Genomic DNA, 14,148 nt, shown 5'->3' with positions numbered 1-14,148 from the left:
GGACGTCACACACATCCATGCCCGAGGCAGGATTCGAACCTGCGACCATAGCGGTCGCGCGGTTCCGGACTGTAGTGCCTAGAACCGGTTGGCCACTCCGGCCGGCCAACCGGCCAACTACGACAGATTCATCTGGTATTGTCAGATCGGTCTTCTTAAGCTCAGTCAATTCCCCATCCGTTCAGAATCCGACAATAAACTGTACTCGTCCTTGTGAAATTTATTATAATGGCCTTCAATACTGAACTTCCGTTGACCAGCGAGAATACTGCCACATATTAAACATTTCGAATTTTCACGTTTTTGCACAAAGAAAAAATGATTCTCCCATTACTTTTTAAAAGATAGCAGATCTCCATTTCTCCGTTTCTTGAAATACAACGTTCACTACATAGTGCTCGCTTCGCATCAACGTCCGCAGCTCAGCCTGGCACTACACTGCCGCAACCTGCCGGCTGTCGCCACAGCCCTGGTCGACGCCTGCACGCGAGCAGCACACGTGCAGCGCTGTGCGCTCATGAGCCGCGTGCAACGTTTGCCCGCCCGTGGATTAAGGAAAGGCAAACCCACGTTTCTATCATTTGTAGACTTTGAGAAAGCTTTTGACAATGTTGACTGAAATACTCTCTTTCAAATTCTGAAGGTAGCAGGAGTAAAATACAGGGAGCGAAAAGCTATTTACAATTTGTACAGAAACCAGATGGCAGTTATAAGAGTCGAGGGACATGAAAGGGAAGCAGTGGTTGGGAAGGGAGTGAGACAGGGTTGTAGCCTCTCCTCGATGTTATTCAATCTCTATTTTGAGCAAGCAGTGAAGGAAACAAAAGAAAAATTCGGAGTAGGTATTAAAATCCATGGAGAAGAAATAAAAACATTGAGATTCGCCGATGACATTGTAATTCTGTCAGAGACAGCAAAGGACTTGGAAGAGCAGTTGAACGGAATGGACAGTGTCTTGAAAGGAGGGTATAAGATGAGCATCAACAAAAGCTAAACAAGGATAATGGAATGTAGTCGAATTAAGTCGGGTGGTGCTGAAGGAATTAGATTAGGAAATGAGGCACTTAAAGTAGTAAAGGAGGTTTGCTATTTGGGGAGCAAAATAACTGATGATGGTCGAAGTAGAGAGGATATAAAATGTAGACTGGCAATGGCAAGGAAAGTGTTTCTGAAGAAGAGAAATTTGTTAACATCGAGTATAGATTTAAGTGTCAGGAAGTCGTTTCTGAAAGTATTTGTATGGAGTGTAGCCATGTATGGAAGTGAAACATGGACGATAAATAGTTTAGGCAAGAAGAGAATACAAGCTTTCGAAATGTGGTGCTACAGAAGAATGCTAAAGATTAGATGGGTAGATCACATAACTAATGAGGAGGAATTGAATGAATTGGGGAGAAGAGGAGTTTGTGGCACAACTTGACTAGAAGAAGGGATCGGTTGGCAGTACATTTTCTGAGGCATCAAGGAATCACCAATTTAGTATTGGAAGGCAGCGTGGAGGGTAAAAATCGTAGAGGGAGACCAAGAGATGAATACACTAAGCAGATTCAGAAGGATGTAGGTTGGAGTAGGTACTGGGAGATGATGAAGCTTGCACAGGGTAGAGTAGGATGGAGAGCTGCATCAAACCAGTCGCTGGGCTGAAGACCACAACAACAACATCACGAAATTACCAAAACTGTAGTGTGTATTTATCTGTGGAAAAGCAGTCTTTATCAAAAGACCATCTTAAGTTAAACTGCATGTTAACAGAAATGCATAAGAAATAGTACATGTCAAGATATGCTGTCCAGTCGTATTAATGTGACCACCTATTATTAGCCCGTATAACCACCTTGTGTGGCGTGGATCGCTGCGTCACTTGCAGGAAGAAAGTCGGTAACGTTGTGCAAGGTATCGACAGGGATGTGGAGCCATACCAACTCCAGTGCCGCACCGTTCTCCAAGTTTCGCGAGTGAGGATCCACGGCGCAGACAGCTCGACTGCTGTTGGTTCAAATGGCTCTGAGCACAATGGGACTCAACTGCTGTGGTCATCAGTCCCCTAGAACTTAGAACTAATTAAACCTAACTAACCTAAGGACATCACACACGATCATGCCCGAGGCAGGATTCGAACCTGCGACCGTAGCAGCAGCGCTCGACTGCTGTGGTCCACAGGTTCTCGACTCGGTTTAAATCCGGAGAGTGGCCAAGGGTGTATGGTAATCTCACCCTGGTGCTATCCGAACCACGCACACACGCTGCAAACTTTGTGACACGTTGCATTGTCCTGCTGGTACTGCTGGTAGATGCCATCGAGCTGAGGAAAAAGATAGGGGTGCACATTGTCCCCAAGAACAGACGCATACATGTATTGATCCATTGTGCCTTACAAAATGATATCAGCCAGAGACTGCCCTCCGGCCTGTACCCTTCCGACGATTGTTGGAGGGTTTCATGCCGTACATACCAACGGCCATCTGTCCGTCGGAGCACAAAACGTAATTCATCTGAAAAGGCCTCCTGTCGCCACTCATTGGACGTCCAATTGCAATATGGGCATGCAAGTTCCAGCCTTCGTCGCCAATGAACACGCTGATGACCTCGATGTTGAGCGCCCATAAACACCAACCAGCCAATGAACAGCAGTCAGCAACAGCATATTGCGGGGGCCTTACGCAGCAATGTTCTCTGAACGGTACTTTACAAGACGTTGTTGGTGGGCCCTTGGCTCATCTGTGCGGTCCGTTTCTCAGCAGTTGAACATCTATTCGCCCGCACACATCCCCGCAGCCGTCTTCCATCCTTGCCTTCTATGGCCAGTGGTACATCACAGATGCCTCGACGCCGGTTTTAGATAGCACCATTTAACCAAGGCAACAAGCCAACAGTTTACAAACTTAACCGCTTCGTAAATTTTTGTAGCATTGGCCAGAAAGCCAAGACCATGCCTTTTTGGACATCCGATACATCGCTCCGTTCCCGCATTACGACAAAGACTGCATTGCTATCCGTGCCCCCTCGACATACTTTGTATTGTCTCTATTGCTACTGCTGCCACCTGCCGACTGGATTGGTTATCGCACAACGACGTACAATATAGGCGGTGGTCACGTTAATGCGACTGGACCGTGTAAGTACCGTGAACTACTGTATATAGCAGATAATCAGTGACACCATTACATCATATATAAGGAAGGTTGCTTGGCTTCAAGAACATAACATTTATCAGTTGCATCATGTAAATAAAATAGTAAATAAAATTGTTTTGAAACAACATGGTCAAATGTTTGGTGAAATGATTTGTACAAAAGTAAGGAGTAAGATAAGTGAGAGAAACATTTGATGCTCTTTTGAATGATGCTCTAAATCATATGCTGCAGCTGAAATGCTCATACGCTGGTGATGTAAGCGGTTCAAAATGGTTGAAATGGCCCGGAGCACTATGCGACTTAACTTCTGAGGTCATCAGTCGCCTAGAACTTAGAACTAATTAAACCTAACTAACCTAAGGACATCACACACATCCATGCCCGAGGCAAGATTCGAACCTGCGACCGTAGCGGTCGCTCGGCTCCAGACTGTAGCGCGTAGAACCGCACGGCCACTCCGGCCGGCGATCTAAGCGGATCACTGAGTGAAATTCCACTGGACAAATATCCACTGCTACATTTTTTAAAATTCTAAGATTCTAAGTTAAACACTGAAATTTAAATTCTCAGTCAGCCCCTTATTTTCTGTTCACGATTTCGAATATCATTCAAAAGCGCGTCAGATGTTTCTATAATGTATTTTATTTCTTACTTTTCGACAGATCATTTGACTTTCTTCTCAATTTTTTTATCTTGAAGTTTTGGTCAGAAAGCATGAAAAACAATATACTTGAGTACCTATCGCTCTTCTATTATTACCGAGCGAGGTGGCGCAGTGGTTAGCACACTGGACACGCATTCGGGAGGACGACGGTTCAATCCCGTCTCCGGCCATCCTGATTTAGGTTTTCCGTGATTTCCCTAAATCGTTTCAGGCAAATGCCGGGATGGTTCCTTTGAAGGGGCACGGCCGATTTCCTTCCCAATCCTTCCCTAACCCGAGCTTGCGCTCCGTCTCTAATGACCTCGTTGTCGACGGGACGTTAAACACTAACCACCACCATCTTCTATTATTATTAAGAGTGCATCCTCAAGTTTTGTTCAAAAAGCATGAAAGATAACATATTTGGACACCGATCTGTATTCTATTATTATTGAGAGTATACAGGTCAAGAGAAAACAGAGAGGTTTCAATTGATGCTGTGATTTGATATTTTTTGACGTCTCATACATGCCTAACAGCAGATGTTCATGAAATATTTTAGTTATCCCTCAAATTCATAATTAAATATTTATTAATTACTTTGCTTGCTTTTGAGCAATTAAAACTTTTTTTCACAGACTTAGTCCTCACGCTGCTCAGTTTGATACCCCATTTGGATTATTACAATGTAAAGCTCAACAAAACATATAACCGAACGGGCAGTTGCTATAAGAAAAGGTTTCTTTGTAGTTTAGACTACTCGCTTAGTGGTTTAGATTGAGTAGTAAGCTTCAATACTCGACAGCATACACTGTCTCGTAATCATCAGCAATATCGTACCAGATAGAGTTCTCTCATCTATTTTAGTGTAACTGAAACTTACTTTTGCATGGAAAGGTGTCACTCGATCGTTACAGTTCGTAGATACTGACGAATGCTCTAAATACATGCCAGAACAGATATTTTTTATTGAAATATGTTAATTATATAGGACGAAGTTTCTGTAATTTGACTCCTTAAAAAGTGGACCAATAGACTTCTGCAATATACGTAAATAGGAAAAGTATTTTATTTGACCATTCAGAGTTACAAAATGGTGGAAATATTCGTTAGTTGCTATAAAAAGATTTAAGTTCAGAAGACGCTAGATCCACAGCAGACAAATTACAAAACTGTTGGATACATGTAGGAAAACATTCACTGAATACCTTGTTGTTTCCAGGGGAGCATGTTTCTCTAGTTAATGATGTGGAGACCTTTCTGACAGTGCATTAAAAATAAGTTTTTTAAAAACACTGCATGTCTGTACTGCGGCGAAAACGGAGAGAAATTTTGGCACTGTTGGCCAGACGGCAACGCTTGTAATCCACAATGGGATCGATAATATGGAGATAGGGTGGAAGGACAGAAGTTCAAATGAACTCTCTATAGGTGAGACAGGAAGTAAATCTAGTGTGTGGTACGCAACAATAAGCGATTGTAAATGTTCCAGAACTACAAGAAGGTACAAAGCATAACAGAGCGGTAGAAACAAGTTTTCTCATAAATCACTTACTATTTTAGACCTTGATGCATAGCGTGTCATATACTCCTCCGCCAGGAAGTGTAACAATCGCGAAGACCCAAGCTTCCTGACTTTAAAATGGTCTTCTGCGGGCAACGTTCGTGTGTCATCTCCAATTTTCCTAAACTAATTTACGCAGTGCAGCCTAAAGGCTCTTTTGTTTGCTTAGATGCGATGACTGACCATTTTGTTGAAGTTCGTGGATGAACACACAGAATACTTTAGAAGAAGGTACTTCCCAAGTGTGACTATGTGACAGTGGACTTCACCATAAGAAGTGGAGGTAGTTGGAAACAAATTTTCTTCACGTGTGGCAGAATTTATCGTTGTTGAGATTTAGGCTGTCGACATGAAATTGTTACGTATCAGTCGGCTTGCAACGATTGCCTTATGATGGGGTTCTGGCGTGAAACGGGCTACAAGTATAGAAACAAATAAAACAAACATGCCAGAGGAAGTACGCATATACGACTGTTACTAGAATACGACCTGTAGCTGTAAAATGATGGGACTGGCGTTATGACAGAGTAAATACGCACGCGCCAAAGATGAACAACCAATAACTGTGAAGCGTGAAGCCCTCTCAGTCGAATGCAGCACCTCTGATCTCTGAGGTCTGTAGAGAAATCAGTGTGGCCGTGGCGTTCTTTTGTGTGTGAGAGCTGTCTATTTTTTCGGAAAAAAATTATAAATTTAATAATAGGGCAAAGAATTGTCGTGAAGTTTCGCATAAAATTTGTAGAAACTGCTATTGAAACCTATCTTTTACTAAACTAAGTGCATGGCAATGACTGTTGATCGCGTACATGAGTTTTTGGGTGGTTCTAGCGTTTCCATAATGACCGAGAAGGTGTTGAAGATAACTCAACCTCGGAACGCTCTTCAACAAAAAACGGATGAAAATATCGAAAATGTACATAATTTGATTCGATCGGTAGGGTATTCGATCGATTGCTGGAACTTTAGAAACTGATATAGGATGCGTAACACAAACTGTACGTAACGAACGTAACAGATAAAAGTGCGCGAAATTGGTGCCGAAAATTCTCACGATCGTAGCTCGTGAAAATGTTCGTACTGATCTTGAATACCACTGAAAATGATGCTAATTTCTTGAGAGGAGTGATGATAAGTATCGATCTTGGTTTTTTACTTATTATCCAGAAAATAAGAGCCAGTCCACGCACTGGAATGGCCCAGCTTCACCGACAGCGAAAGAAGCTCGATTGAACAAATCAAGACTCAAAGCCATGATGACAGTTTTCTTCTATATTCATAGAATTGGGTATCTTCGCTAGGTTCCTGAAGGTCAAACTATTAATCAAAATGACTATCTTGAGATTCTTGCTGAACTCGGTGAGAAATAAGAGGAAAAAAGGACCAGAATTGTGGAAGAACAAGTCATGGGTTCTAGGTCAAGATAACGCACCGGTTCATACCACACTGACAGCATCCGAGTGTTACACACCCACCTTATTAGCCTTACCTACCACCATGTGACTTACCTGTTCCCCAAAGTCAAATATCCACTAATAGGAACAAAAATCCAGTCCATTGAAGGAGCGAGGGAAAAAGAGGCACGTGTCATCAAGGAGCTCACCTAAGAAGACTTCCCGCACTCTTTCCACCGGTGAAAATTTCGCATGGAGTGTTGCAGGGATAGAGGAGGGGAGTATACTGAGAGTGACAATAACTAAATATGTATGCTTTGAAATAAAATGTTTTACATCAATAGTCTCGTTAATCTATAGTGAAACTTCGTACAAACCTGAAAACCAAAATTGGTCACATTGTCATTTACGAGTTGTAGCTAAACTAGTGTTGACTCCAACTCACTAATGTACGTGGCGGGTGTTAGAACATTGCTTCAGTTTTCTTGATTGGGAAAAAATGGCTAGTTACAAGTTTGTTATAAGTTGAGCGAGCGGTACATAGTACGAACTTCTCGCTGGCTGCCGTTATACAAAAGATGAACGCTAGTAAATACAGAGAATCTAGGAAGAAATCCCAAATCCGTCGTACTGCTATGAAAAATACACCCAACATAATGCAAGCTCGCACCGTAGTTCATCAACAAGAGCGCAGGTAGTTCGTGTGCTGTAAACAGGTAGAGTGGATGCGACACTGGCTTGTTGTCACAGTGCGGGCAGGTTTATCTCGCTCAGGAGGCGACGGGATCACGCCACGTGACGTGACGCGCTGGAGGAGATGTGTCTCCGGCCTGTTGCGGTGTGCTCGCTGGTATGCTGCGCGTGTGTGGCGCCGCCGAGCGTAGAAACGAGTGGGCTGTTTTACTACTGGACTTATTACCGATTCATTATTACTACTGGATTTACTTATTCTTATTCCACGTGTGCCTGACAGTCGGATATTTCACATCACGATATACACTCTAAGTCCAAAAATCGAAGGATTTTTGCAAATTTGTCAGAAACTGATATTCATACTGGTATCGACGGAGAATAAAAACTGCCGACTTTAGCGGCTGATGGATGAATGTGTGACGCTTAAGAGCAATTTTATAGCGCAACTGGCAAGGATAGTAAACAGGCGACATGTCGATATCAGGCCATGAAGTCTTCGTGAATTTCACTCCGTGTACCCAGTTGGACAGCAAATATGCCTCACAGATACACGTGCGAACAGCATACTCAGGTGCCATCATTTGAGAGAGGGTCCGCAGCTCGTAGTCGTGCGGTAGGGTTCTCGCTTCCCGCGCACGGGCTCCCGGGTTCGATTCCCGGCGGGGTCAGGGATTTTCTCTGCCTCGTGATGACTGGGTGTTGTGTGATGTCCTTAGGTTAATTAGGTTTAAGTAGTTCTAAGTTCTAGGGGACTGATGACCATAGATGTTAAGTCCCATAGTGCTCAGAGCCATTTGAACCATTTGAGAGAGGATCTATAGATACGTAAGAATTTTTAGCATATTGCAGACCCGTCAGCAACTGTGATAGACTAGGATATTGCAAGATCCGCCTAAGTTGCGCATATTTTCTGGTATTTATCCAGGTTTCGGCTAGAATAATCTAGCCTTCTTCAAAAGAATACAATTACTATAACATGCCAGAGTATGGCACAATCAACATTAAAAATTAAAAGCTATAGTACCGTGGTACCATGTCGAATTAAAACTACTTAAGTCCAGCCCAACGTAGTTGCCGCTGCCAACCGACCGCGAGGTGAAGTGATGCCGGGGTTGGACTTCAGTTAAGTAGCTTCAATTCGACATGGTACCACGGTGCTATAGGTTTTAATGTTTAATGTTGACTGTTCCTTGCTCTGGCATGTTATAGAAACTTTATGCTTCTAAAGAAGGTTAGATTATTCTAGCCGACACCTGGGTAAAGACCAGAAAGTTTGAGCAACTGAGGCGGATCTTAATCTATAGATAGGATCAAAGAAGCCAGTCGGAGTAATCGAGGAATCGCTCGATATTTGCGTAGGAGCGATGCCACTATTCGACGATGTTGACAGGGAAGGCCAAACTGAGCATCAAGAAGGAAGCGGTCGACCTAGAGAGGGAACAGAACGTGAGGACCGAGCAATCGCCACAGACGCACTCAGAGTCCTGGATTCATCCTTATCATCGATCCGACGTGCAACTGGCGCTTCCAGTGGCCACAAGGACCATTAATAAGCGGCTCACGGAAAGGGGGCTAAACTCACGGCACCCCTTGCGCTGGCTGCCGTCGACGTTTGTACAGCAACAAGCCCATCTGCAGTGGTGTCGGGAAAATTCGGCCTGCAATCTCACTGAATGGAGTAGAACTTTCAGTGATGAGTCCAATTTCGAACTGAGCCCCGATGACCAGTGAATATGTATGGGATGCCAACCTGTCACCCGCCATACGGCGTGCCAACCCGCGGTAATGTTCTGTGTTGCGATTTCTTTTCGTAGCAGCAGGACTTCTTTTGTCGTCATCCGCGGTATCCTTAAGGCACAGCGATATGAGCGGTATGTCGGCGAAATTCTAAGGCCAATTTTTTTTTTTTCGTGAGAAGCCATCGTGGCTTCACATTTCAGCAACACAACACCCGCCCGCACACAGCGAGAGTTTCTAATGCTTGTGATACCGTGGCCAGAAAGGTTGCCGGGTCTCCCCCCCAAATGAGAACACTTGGAGCATTATCTGTGTTGGGTTTCTGACGATCTAACGCACCAATTGGACAGAACTTGGCACGTTATCCCTCAGGAGGATATCCAACAAAAAAAAATAAAAAATAAATAAAAAATGGCTCTGAGCACTATGGGGCTTAACATCTGAGGTCATCAGTCCCCTAGAACTTAGAACTACTTAAACCTAACGAACCTAAGGACATCACACACATCCATGCCCGAGGCAGGATTCGAACCTGCGACCGTAGCGGTCGCGCGGCTCCAGACTGTAGCGCCCAGAACCGCTCGGCCACTTGGGCCGGCAGATATCCAACAACTCTGTCAATCAATGCCAAACGGAATAACTGCTTCCATAAGGGACAGCGGTGGAGCACTGCGTTATCAACTTGCTCAATTTGTGAAACTGTTTCTGTTGAACAAATCATCCAGTTTTTCTGAATTTGTAATAAAGTGTTTATCTGTACATGTACGTCACGTGACATCTACTGATTTCCGTCCCCTTCGGATAATTCCTCCATGGTGCGTCTTTTCTTTTCTTGTCTTTTAATGCTGAAACACGTACGTATTCAGTAGCAACGATGGCGAGGCATGACAGAATCTCTGACCAGAGAGTTATTTATCGTTGCTAGTCTGCGCTTGACCGCGCGAGAGTTCAGTGCAGTTGCGGTCGAGTTGCGAGAGAGTTCAGTTGCATGTAGGGAGTCGGTAGTTGCAGTGGTGTGTGAGGAGTCGGCGGGCGTCGACATGGCCCTCTGGTCAAGATTCAGGACGAGGTATATTTTTTAAATAAGGTAATGAAGCAGCATTGCGCACATCTGAGAATGTAATGTATCTTAACTGTAATTAATTTGTTCAAGAATCGCCCCAATAATAATTTTGTTTTCAAACCAATTTTTTAAGAAAACCATCATTTGAATTGAAAGAACATTTCCCATGCATTTCCTTAAAGAAAAGTTTCACTTAAATTCAAAGAATATTTACGATGCATTTGCTCCAAGTTATGGCGAAGAATAAGAGCAGAATTTAGACATGCAGTTTTACTGAGGTAAGAATTCGGGTTTAATTCCTAAGATCGACATTTCGGTCTATTTGCGTTTTCATTGTCACTGAGATTTCATTATCATTGAATTGACTTACATTTTTGTGGGGAGCTTACACTTGGCTCAGATTGCTATTTATCATTTAATTGTCATTGTCGATAAATTATTTTTATTGCTGGGAGGTTACAATGCAAATGAATAATCGGCGAAGAAGCAAAATGGAAGTTTGTTCATATTGCTTAGTCTAATTTTGTGTTGGTGCTTCCTGTCTCTTTGTGACGTAGGACTGACAAATTTAGAAAGTCAAGAGACTCGCTAATTTAACTATGTTTCGAGCGTCTATAATTGAAACAATACCTCTGGGTCTGTTTTCGTGCTGCGTGTACAAGGATATGTACCTCCTAGATGAAAGTAAACATGGCCTTGAGGTTGTTTAAGTAGTACAGCGCTCAGAATGGTGCACACTAGCACAGATCAACGTTTCTGAACAGGGGCTACTGCATTTCGGAACGACAGCTCACTGACATGTCCTACAAGAAACCCTTTCACGCTTCAGCTGAATCTGTAATTACCAACTGATATATTTTAATAATAGGCACGTGATGGTACGAGCGTGCTGCCGAATTACACTTGACAATAAATATCGCAAAGTAAAGGCGACAGAACCCGAAATACTGCTATTTCATAAAATGAGCAATGAGGTATATAGCTTTAATCCTAATTGGAAGTTCCGTAAGTTTTTCATATTGAAGTAATGAGCACTGATGTCTGATACACATGGAAAGATCACCCGCAGATCATTACGTCAATCGCAAGCCCGTCTCTACCGCAATTCCCCTGTTAACGCAGGAGAGTCGGCTGTCGAAGCTGAAATATCGATAGGGTGCTGTTTCGAACTCGGTCCTGAGGGAAATTTACAAAGTGCGAGTTCGAACCACTTTTTCAGCCTTCTAAAAAACATATTGTAGATCATAGCTGTAGTGCCACTGATCAATATAAATAAAAATTATTCGAGCAGTTTCAACTGAAAATAAGTCATGTCCTATCAAGAGATGGTTTGATTTTGACTTAGAATAAGCCTGCATTTTATTAGTGTTCTCTTTGTAAGGCTCCACTTGTTTCGTTCGTCTTTCTTCGATGTTTAATATAATCATACAGTAACAGCTAGGGTGCTTCGTCGTAACTTATAGCAGAGGTGTAGGATCAATCTGCACTTCCACGCTTCTCTACGATAGTAAGTTACGGAATTATATCCCACTAATGTATCGAACATATATTTGAGGACAGTTGCAAGAAATTACGACAGTTTACGTCAAGAAACACGGTAGTAAGAGAGACAGTACCAATATTTTTTTAGAAACAGGTTAATTTTTACTTTGGTACTAAAGGAAATCGTTCTCCACAGTGGATCAATCATATCCGACAGTCAATTACAAATGCTGTGTGATCTAGTTATTTAGGATTTTATACTGTTAGAAATCACTTCAGATTTAGAAGTGCTTCGATAAGTTTTATGAACAGTATCAAATGTAAGAGACATTTAATGTGGAACAAAATTCGAAAAAAAGTTCTGAAAAATGGACGTATGTTACAACTTCGAGAGCGAAATAAGGAAGCGTAAAGCCTGATGCATCGGCAACCCAACAGACACCTTATGCTTTCAGCTGCCTATCAAGTAGGGGCACATTCATTCTATCTCCTGACTCTAAGCGGAAGTTCGAGTGACTAGAGGGCCGTAGTAAGGAAATAGTGAATAGGTTGTCGGTAGAGTGAATAGAGTGAACCTTTATTACCAAAGTTAACATCTATTTCCTGTAAGGAACGTTATCACGTCGTCAGTGAGCGAGTGTTAATGTCTTATTCTCGTCAGCTACCATGTGATGTAGTCTGGAAATACCATTATTTTAATATCTGAGGCTACATATACTAAATAAAATGATCATATATAGGTATGTCTTTTTCGTCGTGAATGCTGTGACTCTTAACCTTCAAGCACTCGCGCGGGCGGTCGGCCGACCACCCGAGAGTTTTCATCAATCTCTTGAGGTTTCCCGTTTTTGAAGGTCGTATTTCCATAAAATAGCGACATAGTATATCTCGCACAATATTGCAAACACATTTGTAATCCAAATTATTTATTTAACAATAAAATATACAATGTAATACAAAAAGGAAGCCAAATACTTTTGGGACTGTGTAATGTAATACTTAAGACTAGAATTATTCACTGTCTTAACTCGTCACAAGAAAAGCTAATTTTGCTTTGAAAAAAGAATTTTTGATTGAAAACGTCACAAACTTTTCTGTCAGATGACAGAGGCTGACAACAATTATTGCACGTAACTGTCGTGGTTGAATGTCGTAGACAGACGTTTCTTCCACATTCACCGCATTCTCGCTTTGTTTTTACATTCTTTTTTGAGCCACACAAATAACATATTCGTCTCCTTGTGGGGGTTGATACAGCTGGATGAACTACGTCACTCTCTCTGTAATTTTCCAAAAATACTAACAAATCTTTTGGTAAATGCTTCAATTTAGCTCTTTCTTTCAGGTTTTCGCTCATCAGTTCCAAAGATAACGGATGTAAGAATTGTCTTCTCGTTTTTTCTTTCATATTACCTGGGTTGAATTGAAAAATGCGTACAGAATTTATTCCTGCCAAGTCAAGTAAGTGGAAAAATATACATGCAGGCCACCTTTGCGTTCTTCTTGATGTTGAAATTCTGGAGCACATGAGGTCTACAGTATCAACTCCACCTTTGGTTGAATTATAGTCTGTGATTTGTACAGGTTTTTTGGTATCTTCATCAATGATGTCAGTATCATGCATTGTGGAGAGCACTACTACAGCTTTCCATTTATTTATTATTATTTTTTTTTTTGTAATCATAGAAATCAAAGTTTTGTCATCTTTACAAACGAATATGTAGTCTCCTGCCACTGCATTTCCATTTACTGTCACAAATTCTGGGGTAATTGGCGCGCGGCATTAGCCGAGCGGTCTCGAGCGCTGCAGTCATGGACTGTGCGGCTGGTCCCGGTGGAGGTTCGAGTCCTCCCTCGGGCGTGGGTGTGTGTGTTTGTCCTTAGGATAATTTAGGTTAAGTAGTGTGTAAGCTTAGGGACTGATGACCTTAGCAGTTAACTCCCATAAGATTTCACACATTTTATATTTATATCTGGGGTAATTTCTTTTTTATTTTGTCTCATTGTACCTAAAAAAGTGAGGCCTTTGCTAAGGAGGTATTCAGCCAACGGGTAACTTGAAAAATAATTATCAGTTGTTACATTTCTATTTGTTCCTTCTATGCATTCAACCAATCTAGCGACAAAATCGTATGGTTTGTTGGAAAGTACGTTAGGGCCTGGCACTCGTTTTCCGCAGTACACTTCTAAATTATATGTTTAAAAAGAGCGTGCATCACACAATGCATACATTTTCAACTCGTATTTGGCTGGTTTTTGAGACATGTACTGAATGAATGAGCATCGTCCTCTAAACGCAACCAACATCTCATCAACAGTGACAAATTCCCCTAAACTGAATGATTTTTGGCTGTTAGCAATGAAAGAAGACAAAATTTATCGTATAGGAGCAAGTTTGTCCGTTGCTTGACGTTCCAATCTCGTGTTTAGGTCATCAAATC

The sequence above is a fragment of the Schistocerca nitens genome, chromosome 2, assembly GCF_023898315.1.
Source record: "Schistocerca nitens isolate TAMUIC-IGC-003100 chromosome 2, iqSchNite1.1, whole genome shotgun sequence".
Classification (NCBI taxonomy): Eukaryota; Metazoa; Arthropoda; class Insecta; order Orthoptera; family Acrididae; genus Schistocerca; species Schistocerca nitens.
Note: the sequence above shows the minus strand (reverse complement) of the source record.